General features: G+C 48.0%; 1 long non-coding RNA gene across 1 annotated transcript; it reads right to left on the minus strand.

Annotated features, from left to right (window-relative positions):
- Nucleotides 1–3,164: 3,164 nt before the first annotated feature.
- LOC308188811 lies at nt 3,165–12,011 on the minus strand. Its single transcript, XR_013945788.1, has 3 exons — nt 11,073–12,011; nt 10,748–10,870; nt 3,165–3,965 (listed from the first exon to the last, which is right to left on the minus strand). It is a non-coding gene; the product is annotated as an uncharacterized lncRNA (long non-coding RNA).
- Nucleotides 12,012–22,728: the final 10,717 nt, after the last annotated feature.

The raw sequence follows: 22,728 nt of genomic DNA on the forward strand, positions 1-22,728 counted from the left end.
GTTAGTCCTGTATAAGTCTGGTGCTCAGGGGAATAAAATGCAAAAAGCCCAAAACAAACAAATGAAAAGAAACCTGGTGGAAATGGATACAAGCTGAGTTGTTTCTTTAAGATTTTTACCACTTGCCCATCACATATGTTGAAATACCTGCCCTGCCTGTGTTTTAGATACTTTTAGTGCTCATCTGCTAGCAGCTCATTTGCACCACAGCCAAGCCAGCTTGCCCGGCCAGGTGTGCACAGCCGTTTCGCAGGGCCATGTGGTGCCCAGATGGCCTGCACTGCCTCACAGTGCTGGGGCAGCTCCGCCAGCCCTGCTCTCCATCACGGAGCCGTGACCAGCAGCGCTCGGCACCCCCTTAACAAATGGGCTCTGCTCCGTGCCCCCTCCTGTCACAGAACCACAACTGGCTGAGGCTGGCAGGGAGCTCTGGGCCCAGCAGGCCCAACCCCTGCTCACGCAGGGCCGCCCAGAGCAGGGAGCCCAGGGCCATGTCCAGGGGGCTTCTGAAGGTCTCTGAGGAGGAGACTCCACCGCCTCTCTGGCTAGGTCACCTGCACAGTACAGAATTGCTCCCTGATGTTCAGAAGGAACCTCCCGTGTTTCATTTTGGGCCAGCTGTGTCTTGTCCTGGCACTGGGCACCACTGGAAAGTGCCTGGCTATGTCCTCGTTGTACCCTCCCTTCGGGTACGTACAGACATTGATAAGGTCCCCCCGAACCTTCACTTCTGTAGGCTGAACGGTCACAGCTCTCTCAGCCTTTCACATAAGAGAGGTTCTCCAGTCCCTACATCATCTTCATGGCCCTTCGTTGGGCTCCCTCCAGTCCACCCACATCTCTCTTGTGCCGGTGAGCCCAGCCCAGGCCAGAGCACTCACACACAGCTTCACTGGTGGCATGGAGGGGAAGGATCTCCTCCCTCCACCTGCTGGCAGTGCTCTGCTAAAGCAGCCCCAGGAGGCTGCGGGCCTTCCGTGCCACAAGGGCACACTGCTGGCCCATGTTCACCTTGGTGTCCATCAGGAGCTGTACTCAGTGACGGCAAAGCACAGGGCTGCCATCACTGAGCTCAGCTGTTGTGGTGTTAAAGGTTGGATCACTTCAGGATGCTTCAGTTAACAAAGGAAAAGGAGCTGGAGGAGCTCCTTCCCAGCTGCGAGTGAGCGTGGGAGGAAGCGTGGCGGGTGACTCACACAATGCCAGCCCAACAATGGGAGGAACTCGGGAGAGGAAGCGACTAAAATAGCCCTGTGGGGCAGCCCTGGAAAGCCGGCCTCAAATAAATAACCAGGACACAAAAGCTGATTTGCACATGGCGAGGGGGAGTGAGCACAGAAGGGCCCCGAAGAGGACGGTGGGGGCACGGCTGCCGTCCCTGTGGTGAAGACCCCCATGGTGGTGAGCCCAAGCCCCCTCTGGGTGGAATATCTCTGAGGCCAGCATGGGATTCTGGGGTTTGGCCATCATGCGAAGCAGAGATGTGGGGTGAGCACAGGCCCAGGCTCTTCCCCTTGTGGAAAAGCATGGCCATTGTCCATCGTATCAGCCTGACTGCACCGGGAGGAAAGCATTTCCCATAGCCAAGCACTTGGCTCCAGCTGGGAGGCAGAGCTGCCACGCCACCATGCCCAGGCACCAGCACTCATCTGCCATCGCACATCTCATCCGTGGCCCAAGAGCTGCCCCTGCAACCTGCACGGGACTTGGCAGAGTCTGTATGAAAGCAGTGCCTCCAGTGAGCAATCCCCCTTAAAAACCAGCAAACAGGAACGTCACCGTGTCAGCCTTCGAGAACAAGGTTCTTCCCTTTGGCAATTGCTGAAATGGATTTGTTTCTTCATCACAGATATTGCCTATATAAAATATATGGTTTATTAGCTTTGATCTCCCCACATGCAGCACTTGCAGCTGATTCCAAGTTTCATACAGTTAAATACTACCACATGCTTCCAGGGCTGGATACAGCCTTTTCTATAAACTAGCGTAAATCAGAGTAAGAATTTGAACTGCTTCTTGCCAAAACAGAGGGTGTGCCTCTTGCCTGAGCTAAGCTCTGTTCTTCTTCTCTTCTCTGCTCACAGTTAACCTGCAGTTTTGCAACCTGGGCTTGCACAATATCCATTACAACCTGTACAGGAACACCGCAGCCTTCCAGTGGCTCTGGGAAATGCAGAAAAAAAGTAACAGCCAAGTTCACCAGCAGGCATGGAAGTCCTTGTGATCCTGGTTAATCTCTTAGCATCCTGGTTACATTTGTTTGCCAAAACTATGGAAACTCGGGGAAAAATATGAAGGGGGAGAAAAAAAATCCATCTGTAGGATATACAAGACAGCAGTACAGCTCATGGAGCTCAGGCACTTGTTCTGATCTCACCATCCATGGGGCCATTTCAAGCACAGGAATGTCATTCATCACCACAACAGCCCAGTTTGGTCCCGGAGCAGCAACTGTCCGTGTCTTTGTGGGAACTGAGCCTTTCAGTGCCTCTGGAAGGGGCTGAAGGAAAAGGCCGGACCCTGCTGGAAGGAGCAGGTCTGCTAGAAGTCGCATGGTCTCCTGTGCTTCGGGTGAAGTCCTCCTGCTTTGGAAAGTTTAGCACAGGAGACCACGCTTTCCTGGGGCAAGCACAAGACACAAATCCATTGGAAATAAGGCTTCAGTAGCTCCCGTGTCCACCAAAGGGCTTGTTCTCCGATGAGTCGATTTCACCCCCAGCAGCCTCCAAGGGCAGTGGGAGCTCAGCCCTGTGCAGGGTGGTGCTCCTCAGGCTGCTCAGCATGCGGTCCCCTTGCCCTGCTGTGCTGAAGAGGAGTAGCAGGACTTCCTGACATTTCCCCATACCCTGTCCCAGTTTGGGGCTGGATGCACCAGTTCAATCCAACGAGAAGCACGTTCCCTGCAGTCCCCTCCTGCACAGCAGCAGGGAGCACTGGAGGAGCTCATCCCCGCCCAGGACCGACAAAAGAAACACAACAAAACCCACAAGCTTCCGAAAAGAGGAGGACATGGATTGGTTTGTTGGCAGTCCACGCTGCTCGTGCACACTGAGAGCTATTCAGAGCAATCTGAAAAAATCCACTTGATTAAAAATTACAGAAACAATTAAGCACTTACTACTGTTTACTTTTGAAATGGGAACAATTGATCCTTCTTCCTTCTGACTGCCACCTCTGACCCTAATTCCTCACTCTGCGCACAGCCAAGCACAGTTCAGATGGGGGAAACAGTAAGAGAGGTTAAGATTCTGGGCTTCAGCTAGAAATATAAATCAGCTTTGAAAGAGTCACATTTTTCACCTAATTAAAGGAAGACGTCTATACAAATCAGGCCATAGCCACTTTTTGGTTATAACAGACATATGCCAGACTTCTGAATGTTGGAAATTACCTTTTTGTGTGTGTGGTGGTGGTGTGTTTTTATTTTTTCATGGCACTGGGATTGTGTAGCTGGTAGTGTTTGAAGAGAAGCTTAGAGCATGGGAAAGAAAAGGCAAACACATTGGAAAGGGCAGAGGCAACATCGAGGCACTGTCATGAAGATGACCATGGCATGGCCAGGCCCAGCACCTCGTGGTGCTGCATGAGGAGCGGAGGACATCGCGTGGAACCCCAGGCCGTAAATGAAAAGAAAAGCAACATGAGGAAGAACCACGCGACTGCACGGTGCCCCTCCAGGTATTTATTTTCATGGCTTTATTTGTCCTTTGCCACACTGGTGTTGATGCACCTCACAGCACCAGACTGCCGGCGGTCTCCTGGTGCTGGCAGCCTCCACAACCGTCCCTCACGAGCCGCCGTGCAGGTCCTGCCGTCATTTCTCTCGGAGGGGAGAGGAGGCCAGCCACGTCAGCACAACCAGCCCCGGTCCCCAGGCACGCTGGGGGCCCCGGCTGCCTCCGGCGTGGAGCCGCCGAGCCCTGGGGCTGCACAGCTGCTGGCCATGGCTGGCAGCTGCCCCGATTCTGTGAAATGGGGAAGAAAAGTAACTATTTGTTCTGTTTGAGCATACATTAAACAGATGCAGCTTTCCCCCTCTGGTCTACTGCTTCTTAACCCACCCCTTTTCACTGATATGGTTAATGTGACGGACCGAAAAAGCAGTTACTTTGGCACGGCTACTGTGAGTGGGTAGTAGGCATGACCACAGTCCCTGCCGGCAGAAAAATTACAGCATCAAGCTTCCACCTTGTGAAAAAGACCGAGAGACAGCCCAGAGTGACCTTTTGGATAAAAAAGCGTGCATGAGACGGAAATGAGAGGCTGGTGATGGGAGAGAAATAATACATTTTCTTTTTCCAATCTTACGAAATGAAGTTATAATGTAAATGTTTCAGGACTATAGCAACGGGAGGGGAAGTGCGTCGGGGTATAAAACATATGAAACATCTCATGGAAAAGAATAGCTGAGAAATGCCATGCAATAACAAAACTTCAGCTTCACATCTGTTCTTAAACACGTAAACCGTTTAAAAATCCACTGGGCAGTTCCTGCTGCCAAGTCTGGATGTGCTGGGCCTTATATTAACACTGTGCTCTCTGCAACCAGCTACTGAAGCCTCAAAGCAAAGCGTGCTGCCCTTCGCTGTGGTTTTCCTGTGTCCTGTTGCTGCTCGGTGTCCCCTATGGCACTGATGTTAGATGAGAAGCTATTTCACTAAATGCTCTCCCCTGCTAAAGAGAGAGAGCATCCTTCTGCAAACACAGCGCCTTTGCAGACTGGTGTCTTTGAAGAGAGGAAAATGCCACATAGTTCTTTAAAAACCTGGATTACAACCACCTTCCCGCTGGCCATGTCAGTGCGGCTGCCACCAACGAGGCCGGGGCTTTGTAAACCAAACCAAAGCCATCGGGAGCCACTTTTATGCTGTCAGCCTTGACAGCACCCGCAGCAGCAACTCCAGCCCAAACACGGCCACGCTGACAGCACCGCTTGGACACGCTGGTTTTCCTTGCATGCCTGGTTCCCCGCCAGCCCTCCTGCGGCCGGCATGCGGCCATGCCCCCGCCATCCCCACTGAAACAACTGAGGCGTGCACGGGCTCTTTGATTTCAGAACTGCTTGCAGGCTTCTTAGTTTTTTTCGTGTTTCTGAATGATGTGCGAGGATTTCCCACTGGGCACTGCAGGAGTGATGTATGGTGATGTTTATGACCGTGACCGGTGCTGTACAGTTAGGTAAGAGAAGGGATTGCGTGGGTAGAAGATTTGACAGGGCAATGCAAGTCACCACGTGGCGGTTTGGCTGTGGCGGCACTTACAGGGTGACACGGGTCTGAATGGTGAATGCATCACAGAGCAAACCCAGCCCCTCCTGGTGCAACCCCAAACCCCACACAAACCTTTCCTCCGCCTCCCCAGAGCAAAGCCCCCCCATCTGTCATGTCCTGGAGGAAACCTCCCAAGGACCGTGCTGCAAGAAGCTGCACTTAGTGCCGTGCTCTGCGCTCCCATCTCCGACAGCCACCACGGAACAGGACAGCAGCGGTGCAGCTGTCAGCGCTCATCAGCATCCCCGCGCTGAGGAGAGCACTGGAGTTTGCTTTAATCATCTCTACCCATCGCGTGTGGCCGCAGAAAGTCAGCCGCGATCAACCTCAGCGCACAGGCGGCTGCCGCCGTGCTCCTCCACCACCACGGCAGGGGCAGAGCAGAGGTCCCGTGGGATCCGGCCCGTTTGCCTCTGGGATGCAGCACTGCAGAGCAGCGTTCCTGCCAGGGAGCACGGACACTTACATCTCCTATCTGTTCTTCTTCTCCATCAGTTTCCTCCACAGCGGTTTTTCTGCTGCCCCACTGGGCCGTCCCCGTAGCGGGGCTGGCCTTGGAGATCTCTCCTGCACCTTCTTACTTAAGGTGTTAGATGGTTTGTGGGGTGAGCAGCTTGAGATGTGACCCAAAACAGAATGCAGCCTGAACTAAGTATTTTAATAGCCCAAATTTACTGTTTCACTTTCCTCTCTTCCCCCTGGAAAAGCTTGCAGAATGAATAGGGATTAACCCACTGGGTTCTGTTGATATTACTCGTTGGTCATATGCGGATTAATAGAGAATGACACCATCCAATTCATCTTCTGATACAGGGAGAACAAAAATACCCTATGGGACACCTCCCATTTTCTGGTCAAATCTACAAGTAGGACCCTCTCTCTTTCCAAGTTAAACCTGCATTCTCCAGAGCATGGTATTTAATTTCATTCTGTCAAGAAGAATCACAAATTGTCAGGGGCATGGGCTTGAAAACGGAGACCTGCTTTTCTGCCTGTTTGGAGGATTTAGTGTGGCCATCGTGCCATCTGCATCCCTTGCCTTATACACCTTCATTATGCCAAATGAGGCCAAATTTGCCAAATTTTTCCTCCTTATTTATGTCCTGGAGCAGTGGGTAATGTTTTCTTGGACAGAAAATCTTCCCAGCTAGCAGTGTCCAAAATCCAGCTGTCCCACCGTGGCTGAAACTACAGAAGGATGCAGTCTCGCTGAAAGAGCTGGGAAGGGAAAAAGCGCCAGCGTGGGGCAGAGGGGAAGATTTTGGCACCCAGATGGAAGATGGGGAGCGGTCTGGTTCCCAGAGTGATGTGGGTACATGCAGAGAGGCGTGGGGAGGGGGGGCCTTGTGCCTCTCATCATCAGCTGGGGTCTCTGCGGATGGATGGGCAGGCGGAGGCCGAAACAACATTTCTGAAAAACCTGCCGTGGTTTTTAATGCAGGGAGCCTTCTTCTGCTTGAGGAGGCAAACATAAAAGGCAGAGGAACATTTTGGAAAAGCTGTCATTTCAGAGCACGCCTGCTCTGCTGAAGCATGAGGCTGGAGTGCTGGGGGGCGGCGGTGCCCGGGTACCGCAGACGCAGCCCTAAAATCGGCACAGCATCTTCCCCCCAGAGTGCCGCTGTTACTTCAGCTGTTCAGTATTTACAGCACCGGTAGCACGTCGTGCAGCTGAAAGCTGCTCTCATCTTCCATTAGCACATTTTAACATCATTAATCTTTCAGGGAAATCCTGCGGTATTGCAAGTCACACACCGGGTAGCAGATTAAATTTGGGTGTTTAAGCAGCACCATTTCACCTTTCCACCACCACAACGTGGCTATGGTACCCCTTTCTGGGGATCCGACAACGTCAGCAGTGGCTTGAGCACTGGGGTTGGGAAGAGGTTAATGGAAAACCTTCACCAGAGCTCTCCTCCTCTGGAAAATGAAGCTGAATTTTCAAGGATACACCACAGAGGTGTAAATGTGCAAGCCCCATGCGCCTTCGAGAGCGAAGCACAAACCCGCGGGCATGCCGCAAAGCCAACTCTTCCCAAAGGCTCTGAGGAGGAGGATTTAGAAACAAGGTGCTGGAGGTGGGAGGAAAAGGAAGAGAAGGAAGGCAGAGATATATGGGTTATGATTACATGGAATCATTGCTGTTGATATCATATTTTCTGGAGAATACTGTAGAACAGAATGAAATGTGTATATATATATATGTTCATATATGTATATGTACTGTGAGCACTGCAGAGAATTAACAGAAATTTGCATCCTTGCTATAGGATGCTATAGATTCTCCTGAGACCTGGGGAAAGTCTGGAGCAAGGAAGACTTACAGACTTACACTCAGTGGAGGAGGGTCAGGTTAGGGCGCATTTAAACAATTGCACATACACAAGTCCATGGGACCTCATGAGATACACCCATGAGTGTTGAAGCCAGCCACTATCATTGTAAGGCCACTCTTGATTATTTTTGAAAGGTCAAAGCAATCAGGAGACACTCCTGAAGACTGGAAGAAAGAAAATGGTCCTCCTTCAGGAAATGCAAAAACAAAGATTTGGGGAACTACAGGCCAGTCAGCCTTACCCCAGTCCCTGGGAAGGTGAGGGAGCAACCGATCCATTTCCAGACACACGAAGGACAAGAAGGTGCCTGCAAGTAGTCAGCAAGGAGTTATGAAGGGGAAATCACACCTGACCAACCTGATAGCCCTCCACAATGAGATGTCTGGCTTGGTAGATGAGGCTCAGAGGGATGTGATCAGCGGCAAGAGGACAGCATAAGGATGCTGGTGTATGCCTGGGGTCAATACTGGGGCCAATACTGTTGAACAGTTTCATTAGTGGCCTGGACAATGGGGCAGAGAGCACCCTCAGCAAGGCTGCAGATGAGACAAAACCGGGAGGAGGTGATGGAGCTGGAGCTGACGCACCAGAGGGTTGTGCGGCCTTTCAAGGGGACCTCAGAAAGGTGGAGAAACGGGCTGATGGGAACCTCGTGACATTCATGGAACAACCCCAGGCACCGGTACATGCAGGTGGCCACCCAGCTGGAAAGCTCTGCGGAAAAGGACCTGAGAGACCTGATGGACACCAAGGTGAACACGGGCCAGCAGTGCACAGAAGGCCCACAGCCTCCTGGGCTGCTTTAGCAGGGTGCTGCCAGCAGGTGGAGGGAGGAGATCCTTCCCCTCGGCATGGCTGAGGCCATCTGTGAAGTACTAAATCCAGTTTGGGCTCTTCAGTGCCAGAAGGATAGGGACATACTGCAGCAAATCCAGCGAAGGGACGTGAAGATGATTAAGGGACTGGAGCATCTCTTAAACAGGGGGAAGCTGAGAGATCTGGGGCTGTTCAGCCTGGAGAAGAGAAGGCTCAGAGGAGATCTCACCAATGTGTATAAATACCTGACAGAAGGGTTTAAAGGACACAGAACCAGGCTCTTTAGAGTGGTGGCCAGTGACAGGACAAGAGGCAATGGGCACCAACCAAAATGCAAGAAATTCCATTTAAGCACAAGAAACAAAAATTCTGTGAGGGTGGTTAAACAGGAGAGCAGGCTGACCAGGGAGGTTGTGCAGGTTTCATCTCCACACATCCAAAGCCAGCTGGACACGGTCCTGGCCAACCTGCTCTAGCTGCCCCTGCTAGATGACTAGACGACCTCCAGAGTTCCTGCCAGCCTCAGCCATTCTGTGATTTCATTTTACCCAGCTTCAAATTGATGTGATTTTTATTTCTCCGTTTTATTGGTACAAGGACTTTTTTAGTGAATGATGGAAGAGCTTTCTGTTGGTAAGGATGAAATGGTTCTACCACGTGTACTTAACAGGGCTTGGAAAAATTACCCTCAAATAATGAAAATTTTATAGGAAAATGCTACAGAATAAATGGTATTATTTTTCTGGTTCATGTTTACATGCATATGAACAAACCTTCTGGAAAGAATCTATTTCAATTTCAATTTTAGAGAAACCAGTGGAGAGAAAGTTTTCCCAGCTTGCTTGGAACTTCAGCAAAGCCCTTTCTAACCAATAGCCCCATGCTCAGCCTCAGGAGGAAAGGGCAGGCAGGCTGGCTCAGAGCTTTTCAGGGAGTGCTTTGGTGCCTTTGACATGTGCTTCTCCAGCAGCAGCTATTCCATGTTAAAATCATATATATTTTTTGCACAGGAGCCTGCAGCCTCACGCCGAGAGAAAGACGCTGAGCCGAGGCAGGGAGGGCTGATGTCGGGAGGTCTGTGGCAGGCAGAACAGATGCATATTTTCATGCTGAGAGAAATCACCTCCCTGTATGAGCTGCCTCTGGTATCCCTCCCACCACTACTGGTGGCAGCCGCCTTCCTGGAAAGTGAGTCCACCGCACGCAAGAAGTAATTTATCTTCTCCTTTTAGGAGATGTTTTTGCTGGCAGAGCCAGGCACCTCCTTTGCTCTTCAAAGTTTTCCAAGCACTGTGGTGGATTGTTTCTAAACACACTCCAATAAAACCCACCAACTCACTTGTTGCTTGGCTGGGAGCTCACGGGCGGGTGGATGTGCTCGGCTTCATTGGCTGCTTGACCCTCAGCTGGTGCACGTGGCCGTACCCCGACCAGGGCAACCTGCACCCTGTGGCACCACCTGCACCCTGTGGCACCACATGCAACTTCAACAGCAAGGAGGAGGTTCGGCTGGGGTGCAGCTAAGCAGTAATCTTTGACGGGGAATGGCAGCTTGAAGTTCAGCCTTCTGTGCTGCGCTGAAGTCATCCAAAATTATGATCTACAGCATCTCCCCACCCACCGGGTTGCTACTCTTGGGAGCAGACCACCCAATCTGTCTTTCTCAGCATATCGCAAGCTCCTGCAAGACCACGTCCACGTGCTGTCTGGATGCACTAACAGGATAGAGAGTTTTCCAACCCACTGACTTTGCCATCGTCAAGGACTGCTTATGTTTAAATTCATGCAAATAACTTTTTTTTTTTACTATTATTGCTGGAAGTAAACTCAAAATTTCTGAGGCAGAACTGCAGAACTGAGCTGGCAAGGAGCTATGGAGCAGGAAGGCAGCAAGCAGTGTGTGGAAGATGGGATGTGTTTCTTTGCCATCTTCTGGCTTTTCAGGATCTGTCTTCTCCCAGAACGTGCAGAAAAAGGATAGCTTCTCTCTAGGGCATGGACTTAATACCAGGAAAGCATAAGTGATGCAGCAATCCAACACTGAGTAAGCCGGCAGGTACCAGAGAAGGGAAATAGAAAGCAGGAATTATTTACTTTGGTCAAGAACCTTCCCAGTGCTTTTCGTAGCACAAGGGAGAGAGAAGAGTTTGGTCCAGAGGTGAGCAGGACAGAGCAGGAGGAGATGGCACACGGCCTGGGCTGGGCTCCTGTGTCTTTTATCATCATGCACAGCACAAAGCATGAGGCAGGGAAGCTGAGGGGGCCACAATCTGTTTCAAAATCCAGCTGTTTGTAGCAGGCTGATCCCCAGCCCCTGTCCCTCACCGTGCCAGTCTTCAGGTGCAGGGTGCTGTGACATGGGGTACAATACAGAGCCATTCTCACATCGCCCGCCTGTGCTCGCTGGGGTTGAAAAACAAAAGAAATCTCTTCAAGCTGTGTAAATGCCTTAAAAGGAAGAAAACAGAATTAGCAGTTTTCGTGCTGTCAGCGTGGGGAGGGATTTTTTCCCTCCAGTGCTATACCAAGAGAAAACGTGCTTTGCGTCACATTCCCAGCAGGGCTCCAGCAGCACAGAAACACTTCTGCAGACTTTGCAGAGATGTAAATGTGGGGATCTGGCCCTTTTCATGGTCATGGATTTACTCACCTCCCTGGGCCAGAGTAAAACTTCCTAGAACTTCCTGACGGAGCCGTCCTGAAATCCCCCAACCCGATCTCCTCACGAGGAGCAGCGTCTCTGAGTAGCGAACCCTAACTGGCAGGGGGAGGCAGCTCTGAAGCCACATCAGATGAGGACAGAGCTTTCCACATCTCCTCCCCTGCGGTTCTAAAAGAGAAAGCTGCGAGGGCTGAGCCGCGGCACCCGAAGGCACCCCGCTGAGGCGGGGGAAACCCCCTGAGGGAGCGCGCCTCGCCCAGGCCACCCCGCCAGCAGCTCCCTGCGTCACGGGGCCTGCGTGGGCACGGGCGCCATGACACGGGGGGCGGGCGCCGCAGGGATAAACCCACGTCAGGCTTTTCCCGATTAAAACGCGAAGTTATTTGAAACTGGGCTGATGGTTCCCGCTGACAGGCTGCGAGCGCTTGTAAAAGCGACAGGAAACCTTGTAGCTTCCTGGGCTCCTTCAGCTGGTGCCGTGAATTGAGGCCTGCGTGGCAGCAGGGTGGCCAGGGCTTGAGCAGGAGAAGGGGGCTTCACCCTGGGCCCCTCTGCCACAGAGGAAAAAAAAAAAAAAAGAGAGAGAGAGAGATTGAATTTGCCTCCTGTCAGCGAGGAGACTCTGAATAAAGGCTTTCAGTTGACTTACAGGACCATTGGCACAGTGGGTCTGTGGTTGTAGCTTAGCAGCTCTGAGCTTGTTCCTGCTTCAGCACCTGACCCCCAGGGATGCAAAATGCCACACTCACCCCTCAGTTATAACACAGACTTCTGCAAATTTCAGTACATTTTGCCTGTTACATACAGGATCTTGACTCTGGAAACAATACCAGTAGGGCAGGCTGTTATATCACAAAAACAAGCTTTCACACAGATGCATATAAACCGCTCTGGGATTGTGCTAAAGGAATAAAAAAAACTTCCATGAACAGGCAAGAATTCCAGTTTTGAACTTTGTGGGATTTTGGCCACCTTGTCACCTTGTCAGCAGCATCCTTAGTGCCAATGGAAAACAACAAAGTGGAACCCATTTCTTTTAATTTTAATAGGAAACAGACTGAACACAACACATTTTAAAAGAAAACAGAATAAACTCAATGAGTTACTTTTAAAAGCAGCTTTATTAAATTAGCGTATTAAATAAATACACTTACAAATAGCTTAATACAGCAGTAATCGTTACATCATTCGAATCTAAGTATGATCTTTAAACATGACAGTCAGTGTGGTAAAGTCTTATCAAAAGGTCTTACTTCATCCTATCTGCTACTCCTTACTCAGATTTTACTCACTGATTTTATTTACTCACTGATTGTAATCAGTGTTACAGATAATAAAACAGGAAGATTAGAGTGCATCTATTTTACTATTTTTTCCCATTTCTTTCAGCTACAAACAGTAGTGGCAGTGTTAAACAAGGTTATAATATCTTGTTTCATTAAAAACATCACCATTATTTGAACATTTGAAATACTCAGCTACATTTTTGTCACGGCACCAAGTGAGCTATTTCTTGGATCAGTTTTCCAGTTCCAGACGAGTTCCCATTCTCCCAGATATACACTAGCTCATTTACAGAAACAAAGAGCGGTCCGGAACGGACGACTGACTCACCAGACCTCCTGGCCGTTCATCATAGCGTGATGCTTCAACAGAAGACATGCCCTGTGTCTTCTTCCCAGCACAAACCTCTGTGTCATTGATACTGACAGTGATTTGTCAAAGATGCCTAAAAGATTTGGGGTTCAGCGTTGGAGCCCTTTGAAAATTCAAGTTGCATTTACATACAGATGCTTCCCTGTGCCTGAGCTTGGTGTTCTGCTCTAACTGTGTTTGCATGCCTTTCATGGAAGTGTACAGTTGCAGAAACCAAAACCCCCTTCCAGTAGTATTCTTTATGCCTTTATTATTACCAGTAACAACCAAGATCCTCAGCTAGTGACTTCTGTTGAAAGCTATTAAGCTACAGTTGCTTTCATAACCACACTGGCTGGGGCTTCAGTCTTCTTTTCTCTGGAAGAGAATGCTGACTTTTAGGCAGGTAAACAGGATTTCCTTATTTTTATTTATTTTTTTTATTTTTCCCAATTAAGCCTCACCAGCAAGGAAAAATAGATTAAATCAAATTCTCATATTGAGGTTGGAAAAAAAACAAAACAAAACAACAACCGAACAGGGTTACTTCTGAATTGTGTTGCAACTTAACATCTTTGGTTGTATATATCTTTATTTCAGATTTATCGTTGCCTCACTTGGTATTTTTCCTGTATGAGACAGATTTTCATAAAATAATTAACCGAAGCCCAGAGAAAAGAATTACTGTAAATGGTTAGGACTGATGGAGGGTGGGGGACAGTCTCATAAAAGTCCACATTGTGCTAATAAACATGCCAAGAAATAATAGGATCACTAGACAACATCATGTCCAGCCATCAGGATTTATTTCCTCCTTTCCGGAGAGGAAAGGAGAGTGCATGAGCTGATCTTGGAGCACTGCCTCTAACTGCTTCAAGGATCTGTTCAGATCTCAAGGTACGGGGACAAAGAAAGTAATTATTTCCTGAAATGTGTACGAAGCAGTACCTAATCGAACGTGGCTTTGGCTGCAAGGTTTATTTACTGTAACATATAAAACCGATGCTGTAAGGCATTGTACATTTCTCCCAACATTACAAGAGGAAGCTGACAGTCAGTGTCAAGGCGATGTGTCACTTGGGAAGGAGCTACTCCTCCCAAAATAGGAAGGCGCGATTCATGCCTCAGTTTCTCCCAGGTATAGAGCAGTTTTATAAGTAGTGCTGCTGTTTATGCAGCTGATGGTAACAGAACCGTGATGAACAAACCTGGAAACTAGAGCCTGAGGTGCTTGCAGGGGCACATGCAGAGGCACGCAGTGCTCCAAAGAGTGTATGGTGTCGTCCAAACCTACCAAAATAAAAATAGTCCCAGATCCCTTCCCTTGGAAGCACTCACAGAAGGAAAGAGATAAAAGCTGGTTCTTGATCTTCAATAACAAAAGGCTTTCTTGGAAGGAAGAGACAGCACGGAAGAGCTGGTAGGCTCCCACAAGGAGACATGTCGTGACAATGTGCAGTGGGGTGTCCAATAAATCATCATAATGAGTTAAACAAAATTATTATCTGCAACAACATTGTTTCCTGCCAGCATGCAAAGCTGGTATTGACTGGATAGGCCAAACCAAAACTGAAGGTGAACAAGTTTCTGATGCACTGTCGTTGACTTCAAAAGGCTGCAAGAAAAATCCAGAGCTAGCCAAGTTACCTGCTAATTTCCCCTGACTCTTAAGTACATGAAATATCTTCCTGAACATAAACTGCTGTCAGGTAGTCACACTGGAACGGCATGATTGAGTATTTCTGGGGGCTTTCTACTTGACGCAGACCCATACTTTAATCGCAGAGACTGGGTAAAGAGTAAACGAGCTGTTTAACCTGAAAAATTAAACCTCCTCATATACAGACAGCATCCAGCTATGCCAGCTAGATGGCAAGTCTTTTACAGCAAACTGTTTATAGCCTACCTCTGCCAGGGGAACAACTTAAGTAGTAACAAAATAGTTTTTTTCTGTAATGCTTCCCATTCCCAGACTTCTTTATAAAGTCTGCGAAGAGCAATGCCAACATACCCCTTTCTGACCTACATAGAAAACAATTGGACTTGTGTTCCTGCTGCGTTATCACAGAAATGAATCATTGCTGCCTCGCCTAAACGTCCTGGCGAAACGGAGAATTTTCTGCTGGGAAGTGTCAGTTGTATCCTGCACCTACTGCTCTCACGACACTAACTGCATATTTTGTGTTTATCTCAGAGAAGAAAAACACACAGCAGAAAAAGGCTCAGCTTTAAAATCTGCTCTTTGCCAGTACAAACACGGGAGCAAGTGAAGCACAACTTTGAAAGCTCCAGCTTATTAAACTCTAGAAGAAAAAGAAAATCAGATCATCAATCTTTTTAGAAAAACAGAATAAAGATGCTAAAGAAAAATGTTCACTCCACCCTAGACATTCACATAAATTGCCCAAAGTTGGGGAATTGCAATGGCCATGTCATAACATCATGGTCCACTCTCTCTTTATCTGAGAATAATTTTGGGGTTGTTTCCTGCTATTATTTGAAGTCAGGAGGAAAAAACTTGCTGGGAATGGGGACCAGGGATGACAAACAGTTCTTCGCCTTCTCAGGCTTAAGAATCAGGTAAAACAAACAGATGACTTCAGAAGCCGCTGGGTCGGCTTGGCAATGAAAGGTCCCCACTGAATCAGAAAGATTAACTTCAGGGGAAGGCATCCCTACTGGGAGCGAGCAGCTGGCAGCCGTGAATATTTATAGTCTTCTGCAGCAGTGGTAGGTGGGGTCTGAAAAAGTCTAGGGGATTCAGACTAGGTGTCTTTGAATCAAGTCTGCATTAACCTATGTGATCTGAAGCTTCTCTCTTATCAGCATTTGGAGCATAAAATCATATCACTTATGCCTAACTGCCACATACTTGTAACCCTATACATGTGGGATAAAACTAAATCAAGACAAACTAAGAGGCCTGTATTCACCCTTTATAATTTATAAGGATAAAAGGCAAGTTTTTTGCCAGGGCAGGGTTCAGGAACTTTAGATATTCTGCTAGAAAAAAAAAAAAATCTTCTCTCCCCATTAAGAGATATCTTTCAGAGTTTGTCAGACATCCAAAAATATTTCTGCTCTCTTCATTAAAAACCATGCTTTGTAAGTGACATACTCTTCACAGACCACCCTTTACTTAAACAGAATATTAAACATAAATTGAAGTTGAATCGCAAGAAATGCTGCATCTCTAATCATGACTCAGCGGCGGTGGCTTTGACCTTTGTTTTGTTTGGAAAATCCCAGAAGGTGAACACCTCTCGAGTGAATTGGAGCTGGCTGACAGTCAGGGTGGCTTTCTTAGGGTTTGTTTTCTTGCCTTTTTTGTGAGCTCTTCAGACATAGTTCCCCGGACCCTGAGGGATTCAGAGATCAACAGTTAAAACTCTTGCTCTGGGAAATGCATTCTCATTTCAGTATGCAACCAGCTTCTGCCTGCATCCGAGGAAGGAAAGCACTAGATATTTTCTTCTTTATCTCAAAGACTTCAACAGGTCAATGGAACAGCAACTTACTGAACTAACACAGAGGAGATCTTTTACTTAATTTCGTATTTCCTCTAGGATATCAATAATAAACTGCTGCAGAACAATTCAGATTGAGAATATTGTCTATACTAAAGAGGGGACCTAAAATCTTATAAGTGGGAGAAGAGTGAAAGTTGGTTGCTATCTGTAAGCATTTGGATTTTTAGGGTAACCCAAAATGGCAAAATTCCACGTTCCTAAGCCAACTGCAATGCAAAGCCTCTTAAACGTGGGTTTTATTGCAGAGCTATAATAGCTAAGGTCTTTAGTGTCTCCACATAAGATATCATGGTTGTTTCAAATAAGATCTTCCTTTCCAAGCTCATATATAAAAAGTATTTGCTATAATTGCTTGATAGGTGTCTAAAGATAATTTTCAAAATAGAGGGGTACGAATCACCTAAGGATGCACAGAGCCATTCTGCATACTGTATTTTTGGAGTCACTAAATCTCTGAATCTTATTTCAGGACGGAGTCAGCCTTGCTTCTTTTATTTACTGCAGGGGCTAAATACCCTCTCATATATTGAATACCATCATTTCCATTCAGTATGCTCTCTCAAATCCCATCCTTTTATAAAAGTAGTGCGTCACTGGGAGGACTACAGAAAATTAAGAGAGGAAATAAAATTGATTCAAAGAGACAAAGCAGTGTTTCTTTTTACTGCCAGATTGTTGTATGTAATGCTTTCCACTAGATGATTATTTTGGATGATTAATCTCATAGTAACTACCATTTATCTATGAAGCTTTTATGTATTCTTCCAATTCTTCTTTTCATCCTGAAATCCTCTGGCTCGTAGAAACTCGTAGAAAAGGACTTCAGAAAATCAAAGTTAAGATGTAAACATACAGAAAGTATTTAAATAATGCTGCTTTTCGATCTCACAATCCAACGTCTAAAGTACATACCTCCTCTCTGCAGCAACAGCAAAGTTTTGCCTGTGTCCAACATAAGAAGAGACACAGAGTTACGGGAATTCTTCCATCCTATGGAGTGAGCAACACAAATGGGAGCCTATGCCTTTGTAATTTGTGGTGTTTTTACTTCCCCCATCGGGCTGTGAGGATAATACCTACAAGACATATTCTGGGAGTTGTTCCATGCAAGATTCCAATATAGGGCTGCACTGTTTACATTTACTACAAATTTGTATGCACAAGAGAGCTCAGCATGGGAACAAAAACCTATCTCTGAAGGCTTTCTGTAAAACTAATTGAACATAATGTTCCCCATAATAACAGGGGAAAACAGAAATCTTTTTAAAGGGCAAAGTATCTCAGAAAGTTTGCGTGAAACTTCTATTTTCTAATACCACAGGCAGTGTTAAACAAGTATCTTAAATGAAAAATGCTTCTTGAAAATGCATGCTTTGTATAGGCGAGGCCCATCGAGTCCAGCTAATTAATCTCCCTGTGGACCATGGAAAAGGCAGTATGGAAATTCAGTCTGCACAGGAAATGAAGCTGCAGAAAGTCGCACTGCAACGCGAGTGCCACATTTTAAAAACCACCCCGCTTTCCTTGAATGCGGCTGTATTCACCGCTGGTCCACAAACACTATGGGCCAAATGAAAATCTGCTGCTTATTGATCAGATTATATATGATGAGAAGAGAACGGCCAGGAGAAAAAGAAGTAGGAAGGAAGATAAATATTTGAGATCAATAGCACTGAACAGAGTCCAAAAAGAACAAGTGAGGAGGGACTCGTGTACCTGCAGCAAACCCATCTTGCAAAGCAAACATGGCAGAGCAGTGTTTTCCAACACTGACGCTAAACACTTTAAGAGACAGTTAGTGTTTTAAAAAAATCACATGTAATTAAGGATTTTTATAGTGTTATCAGTCGAGCTGCCTACTAGACGCAGAGAACTAGGCACCATCTATTCATTTCAGAGTTGCAAAGAAGGTACCTTCTAGAGACCGTGATTTTATCTCCCGGCACAGGTTAGCCTTATATAAGTCCTAATCCTTGCTTTAAACTAACCCCAAATTACCCATGAAATTTAGAATTTTGTACTAGAAGACAGCCTTGGTGATAATTTTGTGATAAGCAAGACAAAGCCTTTGGAGCAGCAAGTTTTCCGGCGAGCAGGATGATTTCACTGTTAAAACTTGCTAACTGTTGATTCATCAGATTTCCAAAGCAGCTCAGGCTGGAAATCCTAACCTTGCTTCAGCTGAACCCAGCACAGACCTTTAACTAGTTTCTTGGCAAAATTGTTGAAATAGAGAATTTTAATCTATCTTTGCTGTTCCAAAGGCACAGAATCGTGTCAAATAAAACACAGCCTGTACCCCCGAGAGAGTATAAATTAAACTGAACTTAGAAATAAAAGTTGCAAGGAGGAAGACATGCTCTGCTAGGAAGACGGCTCCTCGTCGGCCACCGATCCAGCGCGAGCACTGAGCGCAGCTCCGTTGCAGCCGGGAGAAGTAAAGCAGCAGCCACACGCCGCATCCAAGCTGGCAAGCTGTGCGGTGCAGCAGGGCTGGGGTGCGACACTGCACTTACACCTGAACTCGTGTCTGTGCGTGGTGCTGTGCAGCTCTGCAGCTGAGACCAGCTGAGGCGTGTGCACCAGGCTGCCCTGCAGAGGCACAAACTTCTTCTGTCATGCCAACCTTGTATTCACAACCTCTTATTTTCCTACCAATCCTTTCAGAAATTGGATTTTTAGGCAAGATTTAAACGTCAAGGGAACTTCTTCAGCAGGATGAGAGTATTGGCTGTATGTTTCCAGGCCAAACTGGTGAGAACAGCTTCCAGCTATGAACAATAAGGTAGAATCATACAATATCCCGAGTTGGAAGGGACCCACGAGGATCATCGAGTCCAACTCCTGGCTCCACACAGGACCACCCAAAAATCAGACCCCTATATCTGAGAGCGTTGTCCAAATGCTTCTTCAACTCCAGCAGCTCGGTGCCGTGACCACTGCCCTGGGGAGCCTGTCCCAGTGCCCAACCACCTCTGGGTGCAGAACCTTTCCCTAACGCCCAGCCTGACCCTCCCCTGTTGCAGTCTCATGCCACTACAGCTCAGCAAACGATGAAGATGCTTCCAATATTTGACCAGTCTTAAATAAATGACTAAATCCAGGACAGACTCGCCAAAATATAAATGCTTATTTTACCAAGGGCTTTGATTTCCCTGGTTGGGAATGGCTGCATTTTAACACCATCTTAAAGAAAAGCAAAACTTGGAGCAAAACAAAGAAAAGATTTCATAACATGAGTAATGGCAGCCCAAGAGGAGCTCCTGGCAAAAAAGACACCCAAAGCTGGTTTGTGGTCTTGGCTTTTGCCACTACTCTCTGACCGCAGTAAACTCAAGTGTACAAAAGATGACAAGGACAATAAAAATATTTAAAAGTTTTAAAAAGTAAATCCAAACACCTTATAAAAGGCAAAGCACTTGACAAATAATGTGTGATACAAACAGGCGGATACCTTTGGATACCTCAATAGGCCCACTGCAATGGTCTCCAACTTAAGCAAGGAGGAGGGACGCAGCTCAGCCAACCTTTGGGCAACACCGCTGGCTGTGTTAAGGAGAGAGGAAACGAGGTTATCCACGGAGGGAAAATGAGCCTGCGATTGTGTGGCAGCACAATTCCACTTGGAAAGTGAAATGGAAAGGGCCTGTTAAGGGAATGAAGATGAGAAGCACGTATGAAGGGCGAGGGAGTGCAGATCAGTAGGAAGGCAGCACTGAGGTGAGAAGAGAACTGTGTAGGTAATTTCTTCTTACGTGGCAGGGTGACAAACCAGCTGGGTAGGTGACTAGTGTTTTTCTAACAGTCTCTCAGGTTTCTAACACCACTCATGGCTTTCTCACAACTATAACCCACAATTACGTGAGGCAGTGGTGGAGAGTGATTGAGAGAAAGGATGCAGGGTGACGGGAACGAGAGAGACTTGATACAAAAGAACGAACAGAGAGCACCTCAAATGTACGGGTGCCAATGTGTGCAGCCTGGGGGACGAACAGGAGGAACTAGAGCTCTCGTGTGGTTACTACAGCACTGTGGGAGTAGCAGACATGGTGGGAGCATGGTGATGGATGGATGCAAGCTCCTCAAAGAGCTCGAAGGAAGGGTGACAAGGATGTGGGAGTGTATTACAGAGCAGCAGATCGGGGTGATGAGGACAGACAATCACTGGAACAGGTTGTCTGGAGAGGTGGTAGTTTCCACCCTCAGAAATTTTCAAGACCTGACTAGGTAAGAGCCTGAGCAACCTGGCCTGATCTCAGAGCAGACCCTGCTTGAGCGGGAGGCTGGACTAGATCCAAAGGTCTCTTCCAACCTGAATTATGCAGGGATCTGAAGTCCAAAGGACAGAATTTTTGAAACTGAGGCAGAGGAACAGGGCATCTGGTACCACCTACGAAGTCCCAGTTTTGCAGCTGTCTCAACCAAGAGCACCATGCACACGTCCTCACCCAGTAGCTGGCTGGAGACCATGCCTTCAGATCCGATGAAGCCACAGAGGAATGATGGAGCAGTGGCAACTGCAGCAGAACCCACTCCTGCAACTCTTGTGAGCATCAAATGTCTAGGAAAAAAAAAATCCCCGGCAACAAATGTGGCCTTGAAGTTAATGTCCCAAAGAGCATTTTCTCAGGGCAAGGAACTTTTAAACATTTCCAGTTTCCCTACCCAGTTCAGAGTCAGGGAACATGAGACTGCACTGAGAAGTACTCCCAGCGAGGGGAGGGGGCAGGGGGTTAAAAATGTGTTTAATTTACTGATGTTCCTTACATATGTCCTCCAACAGCACTGCCTGACAACGCAGCGTATCAGCACCAAGCCTGAGAAGCTCAGAGTTACGGCCTCGCTCTTGCCGAGACAGTGTTTACATCTCCCCAGACCACGGGAGCAAGCTCTCCAGTACAGACTGCCTCCATCCTCCTCTCTTGACAAATACCCAATCCTTCTTTCTACCGACAGAACCACCCTGATCGTCTCTAACCATCTTCAGCGTGACAAGGCTGCTGCCCCCAGGAAATCCGAATCACACCGCCTCTCGGTTTGCTAAATACACCCCCTCAAACCTCGGTCCCCTTCCCCACCTGGTTCTCCTCCCACAGGTGGCTGTGCTGTCCTGCGGCTCTTCCTCCAGCACGCGTTGTGGCTGGGAGAAGCTGACCGGCTGCTCTCCACCCCCACGAGGCAGCTTCCTCTACGAAAGCCGCCAGCAGGGCTGACTTACTCTGCCAACAACTGCTCCTCAACTCCTCCGAGCGTGGGTTTCACTCAGCAGCTGGCACCCGGAGCTTGCAGATACCTGGAACGATCACCTGTGCGTTTTCCTTGCTGCTGCAGTGCTTTGACTTCTGTCTTCTCTTTTCAGAACTTGGCCCACGGCCACAACAGTTGTTCAGAGCTATTCCCAAAAGGGACAGACAGTCTAAACAGAAACGTGATGCTGAAAGGCTCTGTGTGTATACCAACCACGTCCTGCCCGGCCTTTTAAGGAACACCAAGCAGCCTGAACGCCTGTGCACGTTCACAAATGAAGCGTTTTGACCAAAGTCATGTTTCAGAGCGGCTCAACTGTATAAGCAAATTGCAAAGTTTATTGGTATTTGGGTACAAGCATCCTGTGTCTGGGTGTTAGAATTCTTAAAGTCTTTCTTAGCTACATTAGAACAAAGCCTCCCAGCCCTTTCACCAGCCTCGTTGCCCTCCTGTGGATGCCTTGCAGCACCTTAACATCCTTTTTATATTGTGGAGCCCTGAACTGCACACAATATTCAAGGCGAGGCCGTGCCAGCATTAAATATAGCAGGAAAAACACCTCTTTTGGCAGGAGGCTGTCTTTACTGCACCCCGAAATGCTGCTTGCCAACTTGGCTGCCAGGGCACGCTGCTGCCAACCAGCACCCCTGGTCCCCTCCTGCTGAGCTGCTCCCAGCCACTCATCTCCCGCTGTGTACCTGCATCCAGCATTGCTCCGTCCCAGGTGCAGAACTTGGCGTTCTCCGTTGTTGAACTTCACACCATTGCTGACTGCCCGATGCTCCGACGGATCCAGGTCCCTCTGCAAGGCCTCTCACCCCGCCCGGGAGGCAACAGCACCTCCCAGTTCAGTATCAACAGCAAACTTGCTAGGGATGCATTTTCTAATCCCGCATCCTGATCACTGATAAAAGCGAACAGAACCGGTCCTAGAACCGAGCCCTGGGGAACGCTGCTAGGGACTGGCCAGCGGCCTGATGCAGCCCCGCTCACTGCAACCCTTTGAGCTCTCCCCTTGAGCCCGTTCATCACCCAGCGAAGTGTGAAGCTGGTTGCATCACAGCTGGACAATTTGCCCAGGTTACTGTGAGGGACAGTACCAAAGGCCTTACTAAAATCTAGAAGGCATCCACAGCCGTCCCTTCATCCACCATGGGGGGGGTGACCATGGAAGGGGATCAAATTGCTAAGGCAGGACTTTCCCCTGATGCTCCCATGTTGACTATGCCTGA

The sequence above is a fragment of the Anser brachyrhynchus genome (assembly GCF_964034855.1).
Source record: "Anser brachyrhynchus genome assembly, chromosome: 2".
Classification (NCBI taxonomy): Eukaryota; Metazoa; Chordata; class Aves; order Anseriformes; family Anatidae; genus Anser; species Anser brachyrhynchus.